Source organism: Mobula hypostoma, chromosome 30 (genome assembly GCF_963921235.1).
Source record: "Mobula hypostoma chromosome 30, sMobHyp1.1, whole genome shotgun sequence".
Classification (NCBI taxonomy): domain Eukaryota; kingdom Metazoa; phylum Chordata; class Chondrichthyes; order Myliobatiformes; family Myliobatidae; genus Mobula; species Mobula hypostoma.
Window position 1 is genome coordinate 4896104 of NC_086126.1, and position 17299 is coordinate 4913402.

Sequence of the window (17299 nt, forward strand, 5' to 3'; positions counted from 1 at the left end):
CTGATGAACTAAATGAGTATTTGTAGCGTGTGAAGGAAGAGAAGTGAGTGCAGTTACTACTACAAGGGAGAAGGTGCTCAAAAAGCTGAAAGACCTAAAGGTACATAAGTCACCTGGACCAGAGGAACTGCACCCTAGGGTTCTGAAAGAGGTAGCATTAGACATTAGACTGGAAAATTGCAAATGTTACTCCACTCTTTAAGAAAGGAGGAAGGCAGCAGAAAGGAAATTATAGACCAGTTAGCCTGACCTCAGTGGTTGGGAAGATGTTGGAGTCAACTGGTAAGGATGAGGTGATAGAGTACTTGGTAACACAGGACAGGATAGTACAAAGTCAGCATGGTTTCCTTCAGGGAAAATCCTGCCTGACAAACCCATTGGAATTCTTTGAGGAGATTACAAGTAGGATAGATAAAGGGGATGCAGCGGATGTTGTACATTTTGACTTTCAGAAGGCCTTTTACAAGGTGCCACACATGAGGCTGCTTACTAAGTTAAGAGCCCATGGTATTGCAGGAAAGTTACTAACATGGTTAGAACCTTGGCTGATTGGTAAGAGGCAGCGAATGGGAGTAAAAGGATCCTTTTCTGGTTGGCGTCCAGTGATTAGTGGTGTTCGGCAAGGGTCAGTTTTAGACCATTTCTTTTTAAGCTGTATATAAATGATTTAGATGACAGAATAGGTGGCTTTGCTGTCAAGTTTGCTAATGATTTGAAGATTGGTGGAGGGGCAGGTAATGTTAAGGAAACAGGGAGGACGCAGAAGGATGTAAACTTAGGAGAATAGGCAAGAAAGTGACAAATGAAATACAATGTTGGAAAATGCACGGTCATGCACTTTGGTAGTAGAAATAAATGTACAAACTATTTGTTTTAAACGGGAAGAAAATCCAGGAATCTAAGATGCAGAGGGACTTGGGAGTCCTTGTGCAGAACGCCCTGAAGGTTAACTTGCAGGTTGTGTTGGTGGAGAGGAAGGCAAATGCCATGTTAGCCTTCATTTCAAGAGGTCTAGAATACAAGAGCAAGGATATGATGCTGAGGCTTTATAAGGCACTGGTGAGACCTCACCTTGAGTATTGTGAACAGTTTTGGGCCCCTCATCTTAGAAAAGATGTGCTGGTATTGGAGAGAGTACAGAGGAGGTTCACAAGGATGATTCTAGAAATGAAAGGGTTATCATACGAGGAACGCTTGATGGCTCTGGGTCTGTACTCGCTGGAATTCAGAAGGATGAGGGGGGATCTCATTGAAAAATTTCAAATGTTGAAAGGCCTAGACAGAGTAGATGTGGAAAGGATGTTTCCCATGGTGGGAGAGTCTAGAAGGAGACAGCACAGTCTCAAAACTGTAAATTTATTTAGCCAAAGGGTGATGAATTTGTGGAATTTGTTGCCACATGCAGCTGTGGAGGCCAGGTCATTGGGTGTATTTAAGGCATAGGTTCTTGATTGGACATGGCATCAAAGGTTACGGGGAGAAGGCTGGGAACTGGGGTTGAGGAAGAGGTAGAAAAAAAGGATCAGCCATGATTGAATGGTGGAGCAGACTCGATGGGCCAGATGGCCTAATTCTGCTCCTATGTTTTATGGTCTTATGGTAATAATACATGCTGGGCAACTTACAGCGCAGGCGTGACAAACCAGGCCCGCCAAGATAACACACATGCATGTCGAAAACCCACACATGAAAGAGAGTACCTCTTGTACATAGAAGGCCCAATCTGATCACCTTTGATCACTGACTTCCCTTCAAGTGGAAAGGATTTCTCCTCTTTTGGATTGTCCCTATGCAATTGCCATTTTTATATTTTTCAGCATAGAGACAGCCTCCCTTCCAGGGGATCAATGCCTCATAACCCCAGAGTACCAGGCCAAGTAATTCCCCTCCTTTAGTTTACTCTAATTAAACTTGTGCCATTGTGGGAGGCAATTTCAACGCATGGGCCTCAAAGAAGCTAAGGAATCTTCACAAGTGAAGCCACTGCATTGCATTTGATGATTGTGCACATCCAGCAGACACTGAGGTATGTATATCAAAATCAGCACTTATATTTCCACGAGTGAAGAAGTCTTGCACAAAGGCGAATAGACTCAGATATTTTAGATAAAATTCACCCGCTGAGCGCTCAAAAATATTGCTCCAGGCAAGAGAACTTCTACCCGAGCTATTATTCAGTTCAGTTCACTTGGATATTGCTCAGCAAGTCAGACAGCATCTGTGGAAGGGAATACGCAGTCGACATTTCAGCCCAAGACCATTGAATCAGGTAATGTTGACTGGTTATTCCCTTCCACAGATGCTGTCTAACCTGCTGATTTCCGCCAGCATTTTCTGTGTGTTGCTAAAGATTTCCACCATTTGCAGAGTTTCTTGTGTTTGTGACCTGGGTATCGCTGTTCACTCTCTCACCAAAACTCACTGCTGCCATCACATGGCCAAGAAATGGACAACAGCATATTCTCAATTCCACCCAAAAGAACTTAGCAATGTGCTGCTATTGTGACTCCCATCTCCCCTTCCCCCACCACCACTCTGCAACCCCGTCTCCCTCAGATCCCACCGTCAACTCCTGGACCCTCAGAGGCTCCATCTTCCTCTCGCCCCAACCCTCCCCTCTCCATTGACACTACCAGCCTCCCTCCCCCTCCCCCCTCTGATCCCAGCTCTCATCCGTGCCAGGTCTTTACTATCCCCTCCGACTTACAACTCTGAGGCAGAGCGCTGTAAGGGCCTCACCTTTGTCCCCCTTCACCCACACCTCAGCGACTTCCGCGTTCATCATGACGCTGAACTCTTCTTTCGCTGGCTCCGTCTTCGAGCCCACTTCTTCGGCAAGGACTCTCCCACCCCCACCAATGACCCCTTCTCCCATCTTCAACCCTCTTCCTCTTCATGGACATCCCGCTCTGGTCTTCTGCTTGCTCTGGATCTCTTTATTGCTAACTACCAACACGACATCAACTGTCTCGACTTCACCACACCTTGTTCCCATTCCAACCTCACTCCTTCCGAATGCTCTGCTCTCCACTCTCTCCACACTAATCCTAACCTTACTATAAGACCTGCCGATAAGTAGGGTGCTGTTGAGTCTGGCGTACTGACATCTACCTTGCCGAGGCACAGCGACAACTCGATCAAGACCCCACTAAGGAGCACCAGACCATTGTCTCCCACACCATCACCAACTTTATCAGCTCAAGCGATCTCCCATCCACTGCTACCAACCTTATAGTTCCCACACCCCACACTTCCCGTTTCTAACTCCTACCCAAGATCCACAAGCCTGCCTGTCCAGGTAGATACAATGTCTCAGCTTGCTTCTGCCCCACCGAACTCATTTCTGCATACCTTGACAGTGTTTTATCCCCCCTTGTTCAATCCCTTCCTACCTATGTTCGTGACACTTCTCACGCTCTGAATTTTTTCAATGATTTTAAGTTCTCTGGCGCCCACCGCTTGATTTTCACCATGGATGTCCAGTCCCTATATACTTCCATCCCCCATCAGAAAGATCTCAAAGCTCTCCGCTTCTTTTTGAATTCCAGATCTAACCAGTTCCCCTCTACCACCACTTTGCTCCATCTAGCGGAATTAGTCCTTACTCTTAATAATTTCTCCTTTGGCTCCTCCCACTTCCTCCAAACTAAAGGTGTAGCTATGGGCACCCATATGGGTCCCAGCTATGCCTGCCTTTTTGTTGGCTTTGTGGAACAATCCATGTTCCAAGCCTATACTGGTATCTGTCCCCCACTTTTCCTTCACTACATCAACGACTGCATTGACATTGCTTCCTGTATGCATGCTGAGCTCATTGACTTCATTAACTTGCCTCCAACTTTCACCCTGCCCTCAAGTTTACCTGGTCCTTTTCCGACACCTCCCTCCCCTTTCTTGATCTTTCTGTCTTTATCTCTGGAGACAGCTTATCTACTGATGTCTACTATAAGCCTACGGACTCTCACAGCTACCTGGATTATTCCTCTTCCCACCCTGCCTCTTGCAAAAATGCCATCCCCTTATCGCAATTCCTCTGTCTCCGCCGCATCTGCTCTCAGGATGAGGCTTTTCATTGCAGGACAAAGGAGATATCCTCCTTTTCAAAAGAAAGGGACTTCCCTTCCTCCATCATCAACTCTGCACTGAAACACATCTCTCCCATTTCACGCACATCTGCTGTCTCCTCATCCTCCTGCCACCCCACTAGGAATAGGGTTCCCCTTGTCCCAACCTACCACCCCACCAGCCTCCAGATCCAACATATAATTCTCCGTAACTTCCACCACCTCCAACAGGATCCCACAATTAAGCACATATTTCCCTACCCCCCCCCACTTTTCACAGGGATCGCTCCCTACACGACTCCCTTGTCCATTCCTTCCCCCCCCCATCCCTTCCCACCAATCTCCCTCCCGGCACTTATCCTTGCAAGTGGAACAAGTGCTACACATGCCCTTACACTTCCTCCCTCACCACCATTCAGGGCCCCAGACAGTCTTCCAGGTGAAGCGACACTTCACCTGTGAGTCGGCTGGGGTGATATACTGTGTCCGGTGCTCCCGATGTGGCCTTCTATATATTGGCGAGACCCGACGCAGGCTAGGAGACCGTTTTGCTGAACACCTATGCTCTTTTCGCCAGAGAAAGCAGGATCTCCTAGTGGCCACACATTTTAATTCCACGTCCCATTTCCATTCTGATATGTCTATCCATGGCCTCCTCTACTGTCAAGATGAAGCCACACTCAGGTTGGAGGAACACCACCTTATATTCCGTCTGGGTAGACAATAGATAATAGGTGCAGGAGTAGGCCATTCGGCCCTTCGAGCCAGCACCACCATTCACTGTGATCATGGCTGATCATCCACTATCAGTATCCAGTTCCTGCCTTATCCCCATAACCTTTGATTCCTCTATCTTTAAGAGCTCTATCCATCTCTTTCTTGAAAGCATCCAGAGACTTGGCCTCCACTGCCTTCTGGGGCAGAGCACTCCATATATTCACCACTCTCTGGGTGAAAAAGTTTTTCCTCAACTCCGTTCTAAATGGCCTACCCTAATTCTTAAACTGTGGCCTCTGGTTCTGGACTCACCCATCAGCGGGAACATGCTTCCTGCCTGCAGCGTGTCCAATCCTTAATAATCTTATATGTTTCAATAAAATCCCCTCTCAGCCTTCTAAATTCCAGAGTATACAAGCCCAGTCGCTCCAATCTTTCGACATATGACAGTCCCACCATCCCAGGAATTAACCTTGTGAACCTACGCTGCACTCCCTCAATAGCAAGAATGTCCTTCCTCAAATTTGGAGACCAAAACTGCACACAGTACTCCAGGTGTGGTCTCACCAGGACCCTGTACAGCTGCAGAAGGACCTCTTTGCTCTTATACTCAATTCCCCTTGTTATGAAGGCTAGCATGCCATTAGCTTTCTTCACTGCCTGCTGTACTTGCATGCTTGCTTTCAGTGACTGATGTACAAGAACACCTAGATCTCATTGTGCTTCTCCTTTTCCAAACCTGACTCAATTTAGATAATAATCTGCCTTCCCGTTCTTACTACCAAAGTGGATAACCTCACATTTATCCACATTAAACTGCATCTGCCATGCATCTGCCCACTCATGCAGCCTGTCCAAGTCACCCTGCATTCTCATAACACCCTCCTCACATTTCACACTGCCACCCAGCTTTGTGTCATCAGCAAATTTGCTAATGTTACTTTTAATTCCCTCATCTAAATCATTAATATATATTGTAAACAGCTGCGGTCCCCGCACTGAACCCTGCGGTACCCCACTGGTCACCGCCTGTCATTCCGAAAGGGACCCGTTAATCGCTACTCTTTGTTTTCTGTCAGCCAGCCAATTTTCAATCCATGTCAGTACTCTGCCCCCAATACCATGTGCCCTAATTTTGCCCACTAATCTCCTATGTGGGACTTTATCAGAGGCTTTCTGAAAGTCCAGGTACACTACATCCACTGGGTCTCCCTTGTCCATTTTCATAGTTACATCCTCAAAAAATTTCAGAGGATTAGTCAAGCACGATTTCCCCTTTGTAAATCCATGCTGACTCGGACCAATCCTGTTACTACTATCCAGATGTGTCATAAATTCATCTTTTATAATTGACTCCAGCATCTTTCCTACCACCGATGTCAGGCTAACCAGTCTATAATTCCCTGTTTTCTCTCTTCCTCCCTTCTTGAAGAGAGGGACAACATTAGCCACCCTCCAATCCACAGGAACTGATCCTGAATCTATAGAACATTGGAAAATGATTACCAATACATCCACGATTTCTAAAGCCACCTCCTTAAGTACCCTGGGATGCAAACCATCAGGTCCCGGGGACTTATCAGCCTTCAGACCCAACAGCCTATCCAACACCATTTCCTGCCTAATATAAATTTCCTTCAATTCATCCATTACCCGAGGTCCTTTGGCCACTATTACATCTGGGAGATCATTTGTTTCTTCCCTAGTGAAGACAGATCCAAAGTACCTGTTCAACTCATCTGCCATTTCCTTGTTCCCCATAATAAATTCACCCGCTTCTGCCTCCAACCTGATGGCATGGACATTGACTTCAAACTTTCATTAATGCCCCACCTCCCCTTTGTACCCCATCTGTTATTTATGTTATTTATTATTAATTTTTTTTCTTCCTCTGCCCCTCTCACTATACTCCTTGCTCATCCTCTAGGCTCCCCCCCCCAATTTTCTTTCCCCCTAGGCCTCCCGTCCCATGATCCTCTCCCTTCTCCAGCCTCGTATCCCTTTTGCCACTCAACTTTCCAGTTCTTGGCTCCATCCCTCCCCCTCCTGTCTTCTCCTATCATTTTGGATCTCCCCCTCCCCCTTTCAAATCTCTTGCTAGCTCTTCTTTCAGTTAGTCCTGACGAAGGGTCTCGGCCCGAAACGTCGACTGTACCTCTTCCTAAAGATGCCACCTGGCCTGCTGCGTTCACCAGCAATTTTTATGTGTGTTGCTTGAAATTCCAACATTCGCAGATTTCCTTGTGTTTGAATGATAAGCTTTATTTGACACATTAACATCAAAACATACAGTGAAATCATTCTTTTTGTCAATGACCAACATATCGTAGTCCAAGGATCTGTTGGAAACGGTCCGCCAGTGTTGCCACACTTCTGGTGCTGACACGGCGTGCCCACAACTCACTAACCATAATCCATAGAAGGAAACCAGAGCACCTGGAGCAAACCCACACAGTCACAAGCAGAACGTCCAAACTCCTAACAGACAGCGACAGAAATTGAACCCCGATCGTTCAATCATTACATTACACTAACCCCTTCGCTACTGTTTTGCCCCAAGATACCAGATGAGAATTAGATCATCAGTCCACCAAGTCTGTTTTGCCATTCAAAATAGCTGACTTTATACTCTCCACCTCATTTTCCCACCTTCTCCCTCCACAAAGCTCTCTGTGGCAACAAATTTCACAGATTCTCCACCCTCTGGGTGAAGGAATTTCTCACCTCAGTTCTAATGTGCAGGCCGTTTCTGGACTCCCTCGTACTCTCCATGTCCACTATCTGGATCTTTCAGGATCTGGTAATTTTCCATAAGATTCTCCCTCATCCTTCTGAATTCCACTGAGTACAGACCCAGAGACATTAAACATCTCATACGTTAGGCCTTTCAGTCCTAGGGATCATTCCTGTGAACCTGCTCTGGACCCTCTCTAGGGTCAGCAGATCTTTCTGTCACAATGGGGGGGGGGGCACTGGGAATGGACCCAAATGCAACACACAGCCACTGAAGTACTAGGAACAGAATTTGACTTGAGTAGGGACGTGACAGGATACAGACAAGAAGCAGGGACAAGAACACAGACATGGGCTAGACACAGGGAACCCGGACAAGGAACTATGAACTAGGAGCCTGGGTTTGGACTCTGAGCCAGAGACTGGACAAGGACCTAGGACTTGGGTCTTGCCTCGGGCTCGGACCCCAGAACCAGGCAAGGACATGACATGGCTACAGGACGGGACGTGGCTGGGGCCTTGGACCTTGAGCTTGGCTGCAGGCTGGGGCCTTGGACCTTGGAATGCAGAGGCTGATAACTCGGAGGCTGGAGCTCAGAGACAGACTGGAAACCAAACATCAACATAGAGCTGGGACTTATCCTTCAACAAGCCAGGACTCATCTTTAACACGACACTAACATGAGACTGGGCAGAACATAGACATAGAGCCGGGACTTATCCTAAGACAAGCCAGGACTCAACTTAATCTCCACAGCAAAGCGGGACAGGACCATCCCTCAGGTAACGGCAGAACGGCCGGACTTACCCAACAGAGGCAAAGACAAGACAAGACATGTCCCCACCCACCCCCACAGGGCAACAGCAAAACAGCCTGACTTACCCCACAGGGGTGAGGACAAGACAAGACAAGACAGGATACCTCACAGGGCAACAGCAGAATGGCCTGATTTACCCCATGGAGGCAAGGACAAGAAGAGAAAAACACCAAAGAACAACAGACAGTTCCATCTCTGCTCCAGGGAAGCCCCGAGTCTCAGTTCAGCCAGCAATCTCAGCTGACTACGGAAACAGCCAAATCCATACCACAAAGACAGCTCTGACTACCAACAACAAGGCTCCATGAAGCGATGGTTCTCCAACACAGCCTAAAGATGACAAGTGGCCACTCTAGCCTTCCACCAGCAGATTGCTCCCAGGGGATCTTAACAAAACAAACCAGCAGCCCACACTCAACCCCAAGGCTACTTATATTCCAAGCCCCAAGATGGGAATCAGGTGCCTATGATTAACTCAATCAAAACAAGGGACAGCTGAAAGACCCGGAGTCCTGAGTCCATGGACCAGACCGTGAACCAGAACGTGGACTTCACGGATCGGACCATGACACTTTCCTTACAAACAGGAGCAAAAATTCCTCACAATATTCCAAATATACTGTTATCTCACCAACATCTTGTAATACTTTCACAGCACAATCCTAGTTTATATTCTAGTCCTCAAAATGAGTGCCTACATTGTCAACTCAGCCTGTAAGTAAACCTTAAGGGAATTCTGAATTCGTTCCTTTGCATCTCCAATTTCTCTCTCCATTTAAAAAATATTTTACCCCTTCATTTATCCTGAAATGAAAATCCCCACACTTCCCTACACCGTATTATATCTGTCACTTTTTTGCATACTCTCCTAACCTGTCCAAGTCATTCTACAGACTCCCTGTCCCTCCAGCCATCATATGAAAACTTGGCCGCAATGCCATCAGTTGCTTCATCCAGATTATTGACAAATAAACTGACAAATTATGGTCCCAATATGGACAACTGCAGAACACCACTGGTTAGTGGCAGCCATCCTGAAAAGGACCCCATTATCCCACTCTCCGCCTTCTGCTGTTTTCTAGTTCAAAGTTCAAAGCAAATTTATTATCAAAGTACATAGATGTCACTCCTGAGATTCCTTTGCTTGCAGGCATTCAAAATGAACAAGGAAATAGAATACGATCAATGAAAAACTGCACAGAAACACAAAATGACAAGCAATCAATGTGTATTGGGGGAGGGGGGGTCACAGCACAGTACCAGAAAAAGCTGCAGAAAGTTGCAAAGTCAGCAAGCCCCATCATGGGCTCTAACCTCCCCAGCATCGAGGACACCTTCAAAAGGCGATGCCTCAAAAAGGAGGCATTCACCATTAAGGACCCGCATCACCCAGGATATGCTCTCTTCTCATTGCTATCATCAGGGAGGTACAGGAGCCTGGAGGCACACACTCAATGTTTCAGGAACAGTTTCTTCCCCTCTGCAAATATCTTAACAGTCAATCATATGGCTGCAACTCAATCAATAAAAGCATGCAGACATGGTCAAGAGGTTCAATTGCTGTTCAGACCAAATATCAGAATGGGGAAAAAATGTGATCCAAGTGACTGTTGGTGCCAGATGGGGTAGTTTGAGTATCTCAGAAACTATTGATCTCCTGGGATTTTCACGCACAAGTCTCTAGAGCTTACAAAAGATGGTGTGAAAAACGAAAATCTTCCAGTGAGCAGCAGTTCTGTGGGTCATAACGCTTTGTTATTGAGAGGTCAGAGGAGATTGCCCAGACTGGTTCAAGCTGACAGGAAGATGACAGTAACTCAACTAACCACATGTTACAACAGTGATGTGCAGAAGAGCATCTCTGAATGCACAACACATTGAAAGTTGAGGTGGATGGGCTACAGCAGCAGAAGACCACAAAGACACACACTCAGTGGCCACTTCATTTTAATGAAGTTAAAAGCATCTACCCTGGCTCCTTTTTGAAATCCAGACCAACAATACCCAGAACCCAAATATGAACTAAACACAAAAATGAGGCATCACACACAATCCAAAGGGCACAGATATTACTGGTGGATAGTTCATTCCTCAAATCAGTCTGGTGAACCTTTACTGCAAGCCCCATTCAGAAGTACATATTCCTTAAGTATGGAGACCAAACCTGTAAACAAATTGCAGATATGGTCCCATCAGGCCCTAACATAACTGCAGGGACACATGGATTCTTTCAGGAAATACATTCCCAATAACAACTCCATGTGCAAAAATGTTCCCCTTATCTCCTCTCTGGTTTTATTCTCAATGTCCTGCAATCGATATCCCTGTGGTTACCAACTCTTCTGATAGCAGAGAATTCATAAAGGCACAACATATGAAAGAGAAGCCCCTTGCCTCCTACATCCCCCTCGCCCCTCCATTGTCTCCTTGTCCCCTCCATCCCTTTTGTCACTCAGCCTCACCATTCCTTGCGCTCCCAACCTCCCTCCCAATGTCCCTTCACCCCTCCATCCGTTCATCCTTCCCCATAAATGCCCCTCGCGCCCTCCACCTCCCTCAATCCCGCCGTGCCCCTCCATCTGCCACTATCACTTTCTGCCCCCCTCAATACCTCACATCCTCCATCTCCCTCAATCCCACACTCCTTTAGTACCCTCCATCACCCTCAATCCATTTGCACCCTTTATGTCCCTCACTCTCTTCGCTCCCTCCATCTCCCTCAATCTCTGCTCCCTCCATCTCCCTCAATCTTTTTGCACCCTCCAATTCCCTCAATCCCTCACTCCCATCCCATCCTCCATCTGCCCCAATTGCTTCATGTCCAGCATCTCCCTCATTCCTTTTGCGCCCTCCATCTCCCTCAATCCCTTTGCGCCCTCCATCTCCCTCAATCGCTCCACCCCCTCCATCTCCCTCAATCCCTTTGCACCCTCCATCTCCCTCAATTCCCCTCATCCATCGCCTCTCCCCATTCCCCTCAACCCCACTCACCTCATCCACTCGCCGGCTAAACCTCGGCCTCCGTTCACACCTCCGCCCCTCCCCCACCCCCGCTTTCCCCAACCGCCATTTCCGCGTGCCCCCGCCCTCGGCGTTTTGGGCGGCAACTTTCTCCCCGTCACGCACGCGCAAGGCAACGACCGGCAGCCGGCGGCCGGTAGCCGACGGACGTCACCCACTATCCCGCATGCGTGTGGCCGGCAGATTCCGCTCAGTCGAGATGGCGGGTTAAAATTGAGGGATCGGTTTGAGTGAGTCCGTGAGTATATCTCTCTCGGTTTTCAACCTGTGCCGGTGCATTAATGTGCGAAACAGAGCAATCAATCAGTGCGCAGTGAGATCCCACAAACAGTTCTACGGTGTTGGCTCCAATACTAAAAGATGGATTTCCAGTTTCTTGACGAAACATCTTCAACCTGTGTGTGCGTGAGTGGAAAAAGTTCTAAATGGCGTCCAGTGTTAAAGTGGTACACCCCAGGGTACAGTGCTGGGCCCACATTTACATCAGTGAAAAAGTCACAAGCACAACCAGACTTTTCGCTGATGGTTGTTTGATATACCGGCCAGTTAAGTCAACTGATGATGAAGATGCTCTCCAAAAAGATCTTGATAGTGATCTCAAGGGTCATGCAGTTCAATCCTTCCAAATGTGAAACCATGCCTGTCACCAGGAACAGGCCATATTATCTCCAGCCTCCATCAGATTTGGAGCCCCAACTTCCCCAGCAGACTCGCAGAGATTCACAGACTCGGGGTGGGGAGGGGGTGGTTCCTGTTATAAGTTTTCTAACACCACAGAAGGTCAAAGAAGTTGGAATAACGAGTGGTGAAGAAGATTGTGAGAAACAATTGATGTGGAAAACTGGGCAGAATAGACAAATTTAGTCCAAACGATTTAATCCAGACGAGGGTGAGGTAATGCACATTGGGATGTCTAGTTCGGCACGGACTAGAAGGGCCGAGATGGCCTGTTTCCGTGCTGTAATTGTTATATGGTTATATAAGAGAAAACCAGGTAAAACATCATATAAAATCCCAGGTGTCACCCTTGAAGAAACCAAACAGATCAGGTATCTTGGTATCAAAATCCGGAATGATCTGCGCTGGAATAGTCAGACGCATCATGCAACAGGAGTCCTAAATTTTTTGAGACGCAATTTTCACCATTGTTCAGCTTCAGTTAAGGAGAAGTTGTATCTCACCATTGTTAGTCCACATTTGGAATATGCAGTCACTGCATGGGACCCATGCACAAACAGAAACACCTATATCCATCGAGTGAGTCCAAAGACAGGCAGCCCGATTTGTCACAAATACCAATGAGAGAGAAGTGAGTGTTACTCAACTTTTAAATTCATTAAAGTGGAACTCTCTCCAAGATGGACGTGAAGCACACCGCCTGACCTGCTTTTACAAAATGTTAAATGGTCAGCTCAACATAGACTACCAATCCCACATCAAACCCAAACCAATTAGGAGCAGAAGAGTGCACTCAACTCAATTTGAAATACTAACTACCAAGTCAGATGTGTACAGCAATTTATTTTTCCCCCGCACAATTAAAGCATGGAATAATCTTAATCCTAACACAGTCACGCAACCAAACCCAATTAAATTTAAGACAGCTTTTCTTCTTCAAAAATCTTCTTAAGCCCACCCTCCGCCACCTCTAGCTTACATTCCATGCGGAATATTTTGGAGGATCAAGAACCAAGAACAGATCGTGGCCCGGGTCATTAACATAAGGTGGGCCTTCATCCTCTTCCCACCAGAAGCCCTGGGTTTCCTTTCCGTCGACGTTAGGCCTCTTAAATTTGACACCTTTGTCACTTGCTCATTATTGAGGCTATTCAGCCCGTCTGAGCGTTGTTGGCTTCCCACAGAACAATCCCATCAGTCCTATCTCCTCCCTTCTTTATTCCTTCTGATCTGTTCTCCCTCACATGACAATCAACTCTTCTCTTCCCCCACCCCCCCCACCACCATCATGTCTCTGGACAGCTTCCACTCCACAACAGTGCAGCATCTCTTCGCGACATTACCCCAATTTTGAGGCACACCTTCCTCACCGCCTCTCCCACAACGTGGCACTCCCTCCTCACTGCTCCTCCCGCAGCGTATCGCACCCTCCTCACCGCCCCTCCCACAACGTGGCGCTCCTTGCTAACCACCCATCCGGCTGCGTGATACTCTGTCCTCACTGCCATTCCGTCTGCATCACCCCTGTGACTGCACAGCGCACCCCAGCACTGCCCATTCATACCTGGGAGCCCAGCATTGCCACAGTGATGCTGCTGAGTCTTAGGCCAATGTCACTCCCCTACCACTAACCCCCTTCAACGCAGCAACACCCCACGTTAACCTCTCTCCATGTACACCCACTCCTAGCAGAGGAAAGCCACAGCAGTCAGTTCTCTGGCACCAAATCTGGCTCTGTGATTTGGAAGGGAAGGGGAGTGAAGAGGTGACAGGACTGTAGAAAGGAGTTCTGTGGATGACGACAAGATCCACAGATGGCATGTTACCTCCCCGGTGCCAGGGTCATACAATACAGGCCCTTCGGTGCATAAAGCTGTGCCGAACATGTACTTACTTTAGAAGTTACCTAGGGTTACCCATAGCCCTCTACTTTTCTAAGCTCCATGTACCTGTCCAGGAGTCTCTTAAAGGACCCTATTGTATCCGCCTACACCACAGTCGCCAGCAGCCTATTCCACGCACTCACCATTCTCTGCGTAAAAAAACTTACCCCTGACAGCCCCTCTGTACCTACTTCCAAGCACCTTAAAACTGTGCCCTCTCATGTTAACCAGTTCAGCCCTGGGGAAAAGCCTCTGACTATCCACACGATCAATGCCTCTCATCATCTTATACACCTCTATCAGGTCACCTCTCATCCTCCGTTGCTCCAAGAAGAAAAGGCCGAGTTCACTCAACCATTACATACTGCTTATTAGCAAGCTTGTGTCTCAGCTGATATTACAGAGCCCCGCTCATAGAGCCTGGAAATCTGTAATCAAGTGAGCCCTGAGCCCCGAGCTGCTTGTTAAACTTTCGTTATCACATTATACTCTGATCATTGCCAAGCATCCTTGATAAGTGGTTACACAAAGCAGCTTTCTCATGCAACAAGCAGTCCTTTGTTCCTTAGTTATCTTGCAACATTATTCTCAGAGCACGACTTAGTCAAGCTGCAAATGTCAGTCAGGTTTTAACCCTTTTAATTCTGTATATAATTCCTCAAAGGAGGGAGGGCTTTTTTGGATCATTGGGCTCTCTTCCAGAGAAGGTGGGACCTGTACAGAAGGGACGGTTTGCACCTGAACTAGAGGGCGATTAATATCCTAGTGGAAAGATTTTCCGGTGCTGCACTTGGGAGGGTGGAGGGAGTGCGGGTTAAACTAGAGCCAGTGTGCTGGAACAGATAGTGGAGTGGTTGTGGAGAGAGACGTTCTTAATCCTACCTACGAAGTCAGGAATCATACAGTTGAGCATGGCGGGACTATTGTCCTGAGCTGCAATGCAAGGAGTATTGTAGGAGAGGTGAGTATGGATCAGCACATGGAATTATGACATTGTAGCTGTTAGCAAGACTTGGTTGTTGGGGGGGGGGGTGCAGAACTGGCAGCTCAATATTTCTGGGGTTCCGTCATTTTAGATGTGACAGAGCGGGAAGGATTAAAGGAGGAGGGGTAGTGTTACTAGTCAGGAAAAATGTCACGGCAGTGCTCGGACGGGACAGACTGGAGAGCTCGTCTACTGAGGCAATATGGGTGGGGTGGAACTGAGGAATAAGAAAGGTATGACCACCTTAATGGGGCTATATTCAGTCCGAGGGATTTAGAGGAACAAATTTGTGGAGAGATCACAGACTGTTGCAAGGAATGTAATGTTGTTATAGTAGGTGATTTTCACTTTCCACAAGGACCAGAGTTTGTCAAATGTGTTCAGCAAAGTTTCCCTCACCAATACTCAGTCGTCCCAAATGAAGAGTGTGTGATACTGGATCTGCTATTGGGGAATGAGACAAGGCAGGTGACAGAGATTGATGTAGGGGAACACTTTGCATCTAGTGATCATAATGCCAGTAGTTTCAAGATAATTTTGCAAAAGGATGGGTCTGGTCCTGGGGTTGAGAGTCTAAATTGGAGAAAAGCCTGTCTGGGTGGTATCAGAAAGGATCTGGTAAGTGTGGATTGGGACAGGCTGCTTTCTGGCAAAGGTGTACTTGGTAAGTGGGAGGCCTTCAAAAGTAAAATTTTGAGAGTATAGATTTATACTTCTTACAAACTGAAGTCAAGTGGATTCAGGTGACTACAGGGCTTCACTTCCAGATGAGCTCAATGCCATCTATGCATGCTTTGACCGTCAAAGCATGGAGGATCCTTTGTGAACTCCCATAGCCTCCCGATGACTCTGTGATTCCAGTCTCTGAGGCTGAGCAGCCTTCGGGAGGACGAACCTGTGGAAAGCATCCGGCCCAAATGGGGTACCTGGCCGAGTACTAAAGACCGGTGCTGATCAACTGGCTGGAGCATTCACTGAGCTCCTTAACCTCTCACTTCGGCACTCTGAGCCCATCTGCTTCAGTTATACCCGTGGCTAAGAACATGGTAACCTACCTCAATAGCTATCACCCAGTAGCACTGTGATGAAGTGGTTTGAGAAGTTGGTGATGAAACATATCAACTACTGCTGAGAGGGTGCTTGGATCTGCTCCAATTTGCCATCCAGAGCAACAGGTCCACAGCAGGTGCCATTTTACTGGCTTGTCACTCATAAATGAAACGCCTAGACAGTGAAGAAGCATATGTCAGGATGCTCTTTATCGATTACAGCTCGGCATTTAACACCATCATCCCCTCAAAACTAATCAATAAGCTTCAAGACCCGGGCCTCAATACCTCCTTGTGCATTTGTTCGAAGACATTTCCAATCTCCCTTTGCTACAGCTGGAAGTTCCCAACTGCTTCAAAAGGGCAACAATTATACCAGAGCCCAAGAAGAGCAGTGTGAGCTGCCTTAACAACTATCATAAAATATTGAACACAGAATAGTACAGCACAGTACAGGCCCTTCAGCCCACAATGTTGTGCCGACCCTCAAACCCTGCCTCCCATATAACCCCCCACCTTAAATTCCTTCATATACCTGCCTAGTAGTCTGTTAAACTTCACTAGTGTATCTGCCTCCACCACTGACTCAGGCAGTGCATTCCACGCACCAACCACTCTCTGAGTAAAAAACCTTCCTCTAATATCCCCCTTGAACTTCCCACCCCTTAACTTAAAGCCATGTCCTCTTGTATTGAGCACTGGTGCCCTGGGGAAGAGGCGCTGGCTATCCACTCTATCTATTCCTCTTATTATCTTGTGCACCTCTATCATGTCTCCTCTCATCCTCCTTCTCTCCAAAGAGTAAAGCCCTCGCTCCCTTAATCTCTGATCATAATGCATACTGGTAAATCTCCTCTGTACCCTTTCCGTGCTTCCACATCCTTCCTATAGTGAGGTGACCAAAACTGGACACAGTACTCCAAGTGTGGCCTAACCAGAGTTTTATAGAGCTACATCATTACATCGTGACTCTTAAACTCTATCCCTCGACTTATGAAAGCTAACACCCCATAAGCTTTCTCAACTACCCTATCCACCTGTGAGGCAACTTTCAGGGGTCTGTGGACATGTACCCCCAGATTCCTCTGCTCCTCCACACTACCAAGTATCCTATCGTTCAATAGCGCTCACATCTACGGTGATGAAGTGCTTTGAGAGTTTGGTTACGGCCAGAATCAACTCCTGTCTCAACAAGGACCTGGACCCACTGTAATTTGTCCATCGCCGGCCTTGGATCACCAGGACGATGCAAATACCTATGTCAGAATGGCGTTTACTGACTACAGCTCAGCGTTGGCACAGCAGCAACCTTGCAGTCGACACCAGTAAGACCAAAGAGCTGATTGTGAGT

The 17299-nt window shown here is 47.3% G+C and overlaps 1 protein-coding gene across 3 annotated transcripts in view; it reads right to left on the reverse strand.

Moving 5' to 3' along the window:
* The window catches only part of pola2 (polymerase (DNA directed), alpha 2), a 249450-nt gene extending 238107 nt beyond the window's left edge, over window positions 1-11343 (reverse strand). For all 3 annotated transcript variants that reach the window (XM_063036321.1, XM_063036322.1, XM_063036319.1), the window contains exon 1: window positions 11324-11343. The gene's annotated coding sequence lies outside the window, so the exon portion shown is untranslated. The remainder of the gene's footprint in view (window positions 1-11323) is intronic.
* Between the last annotated feature and the right edge of the window lie 5956 nt (window positions 11344-17299).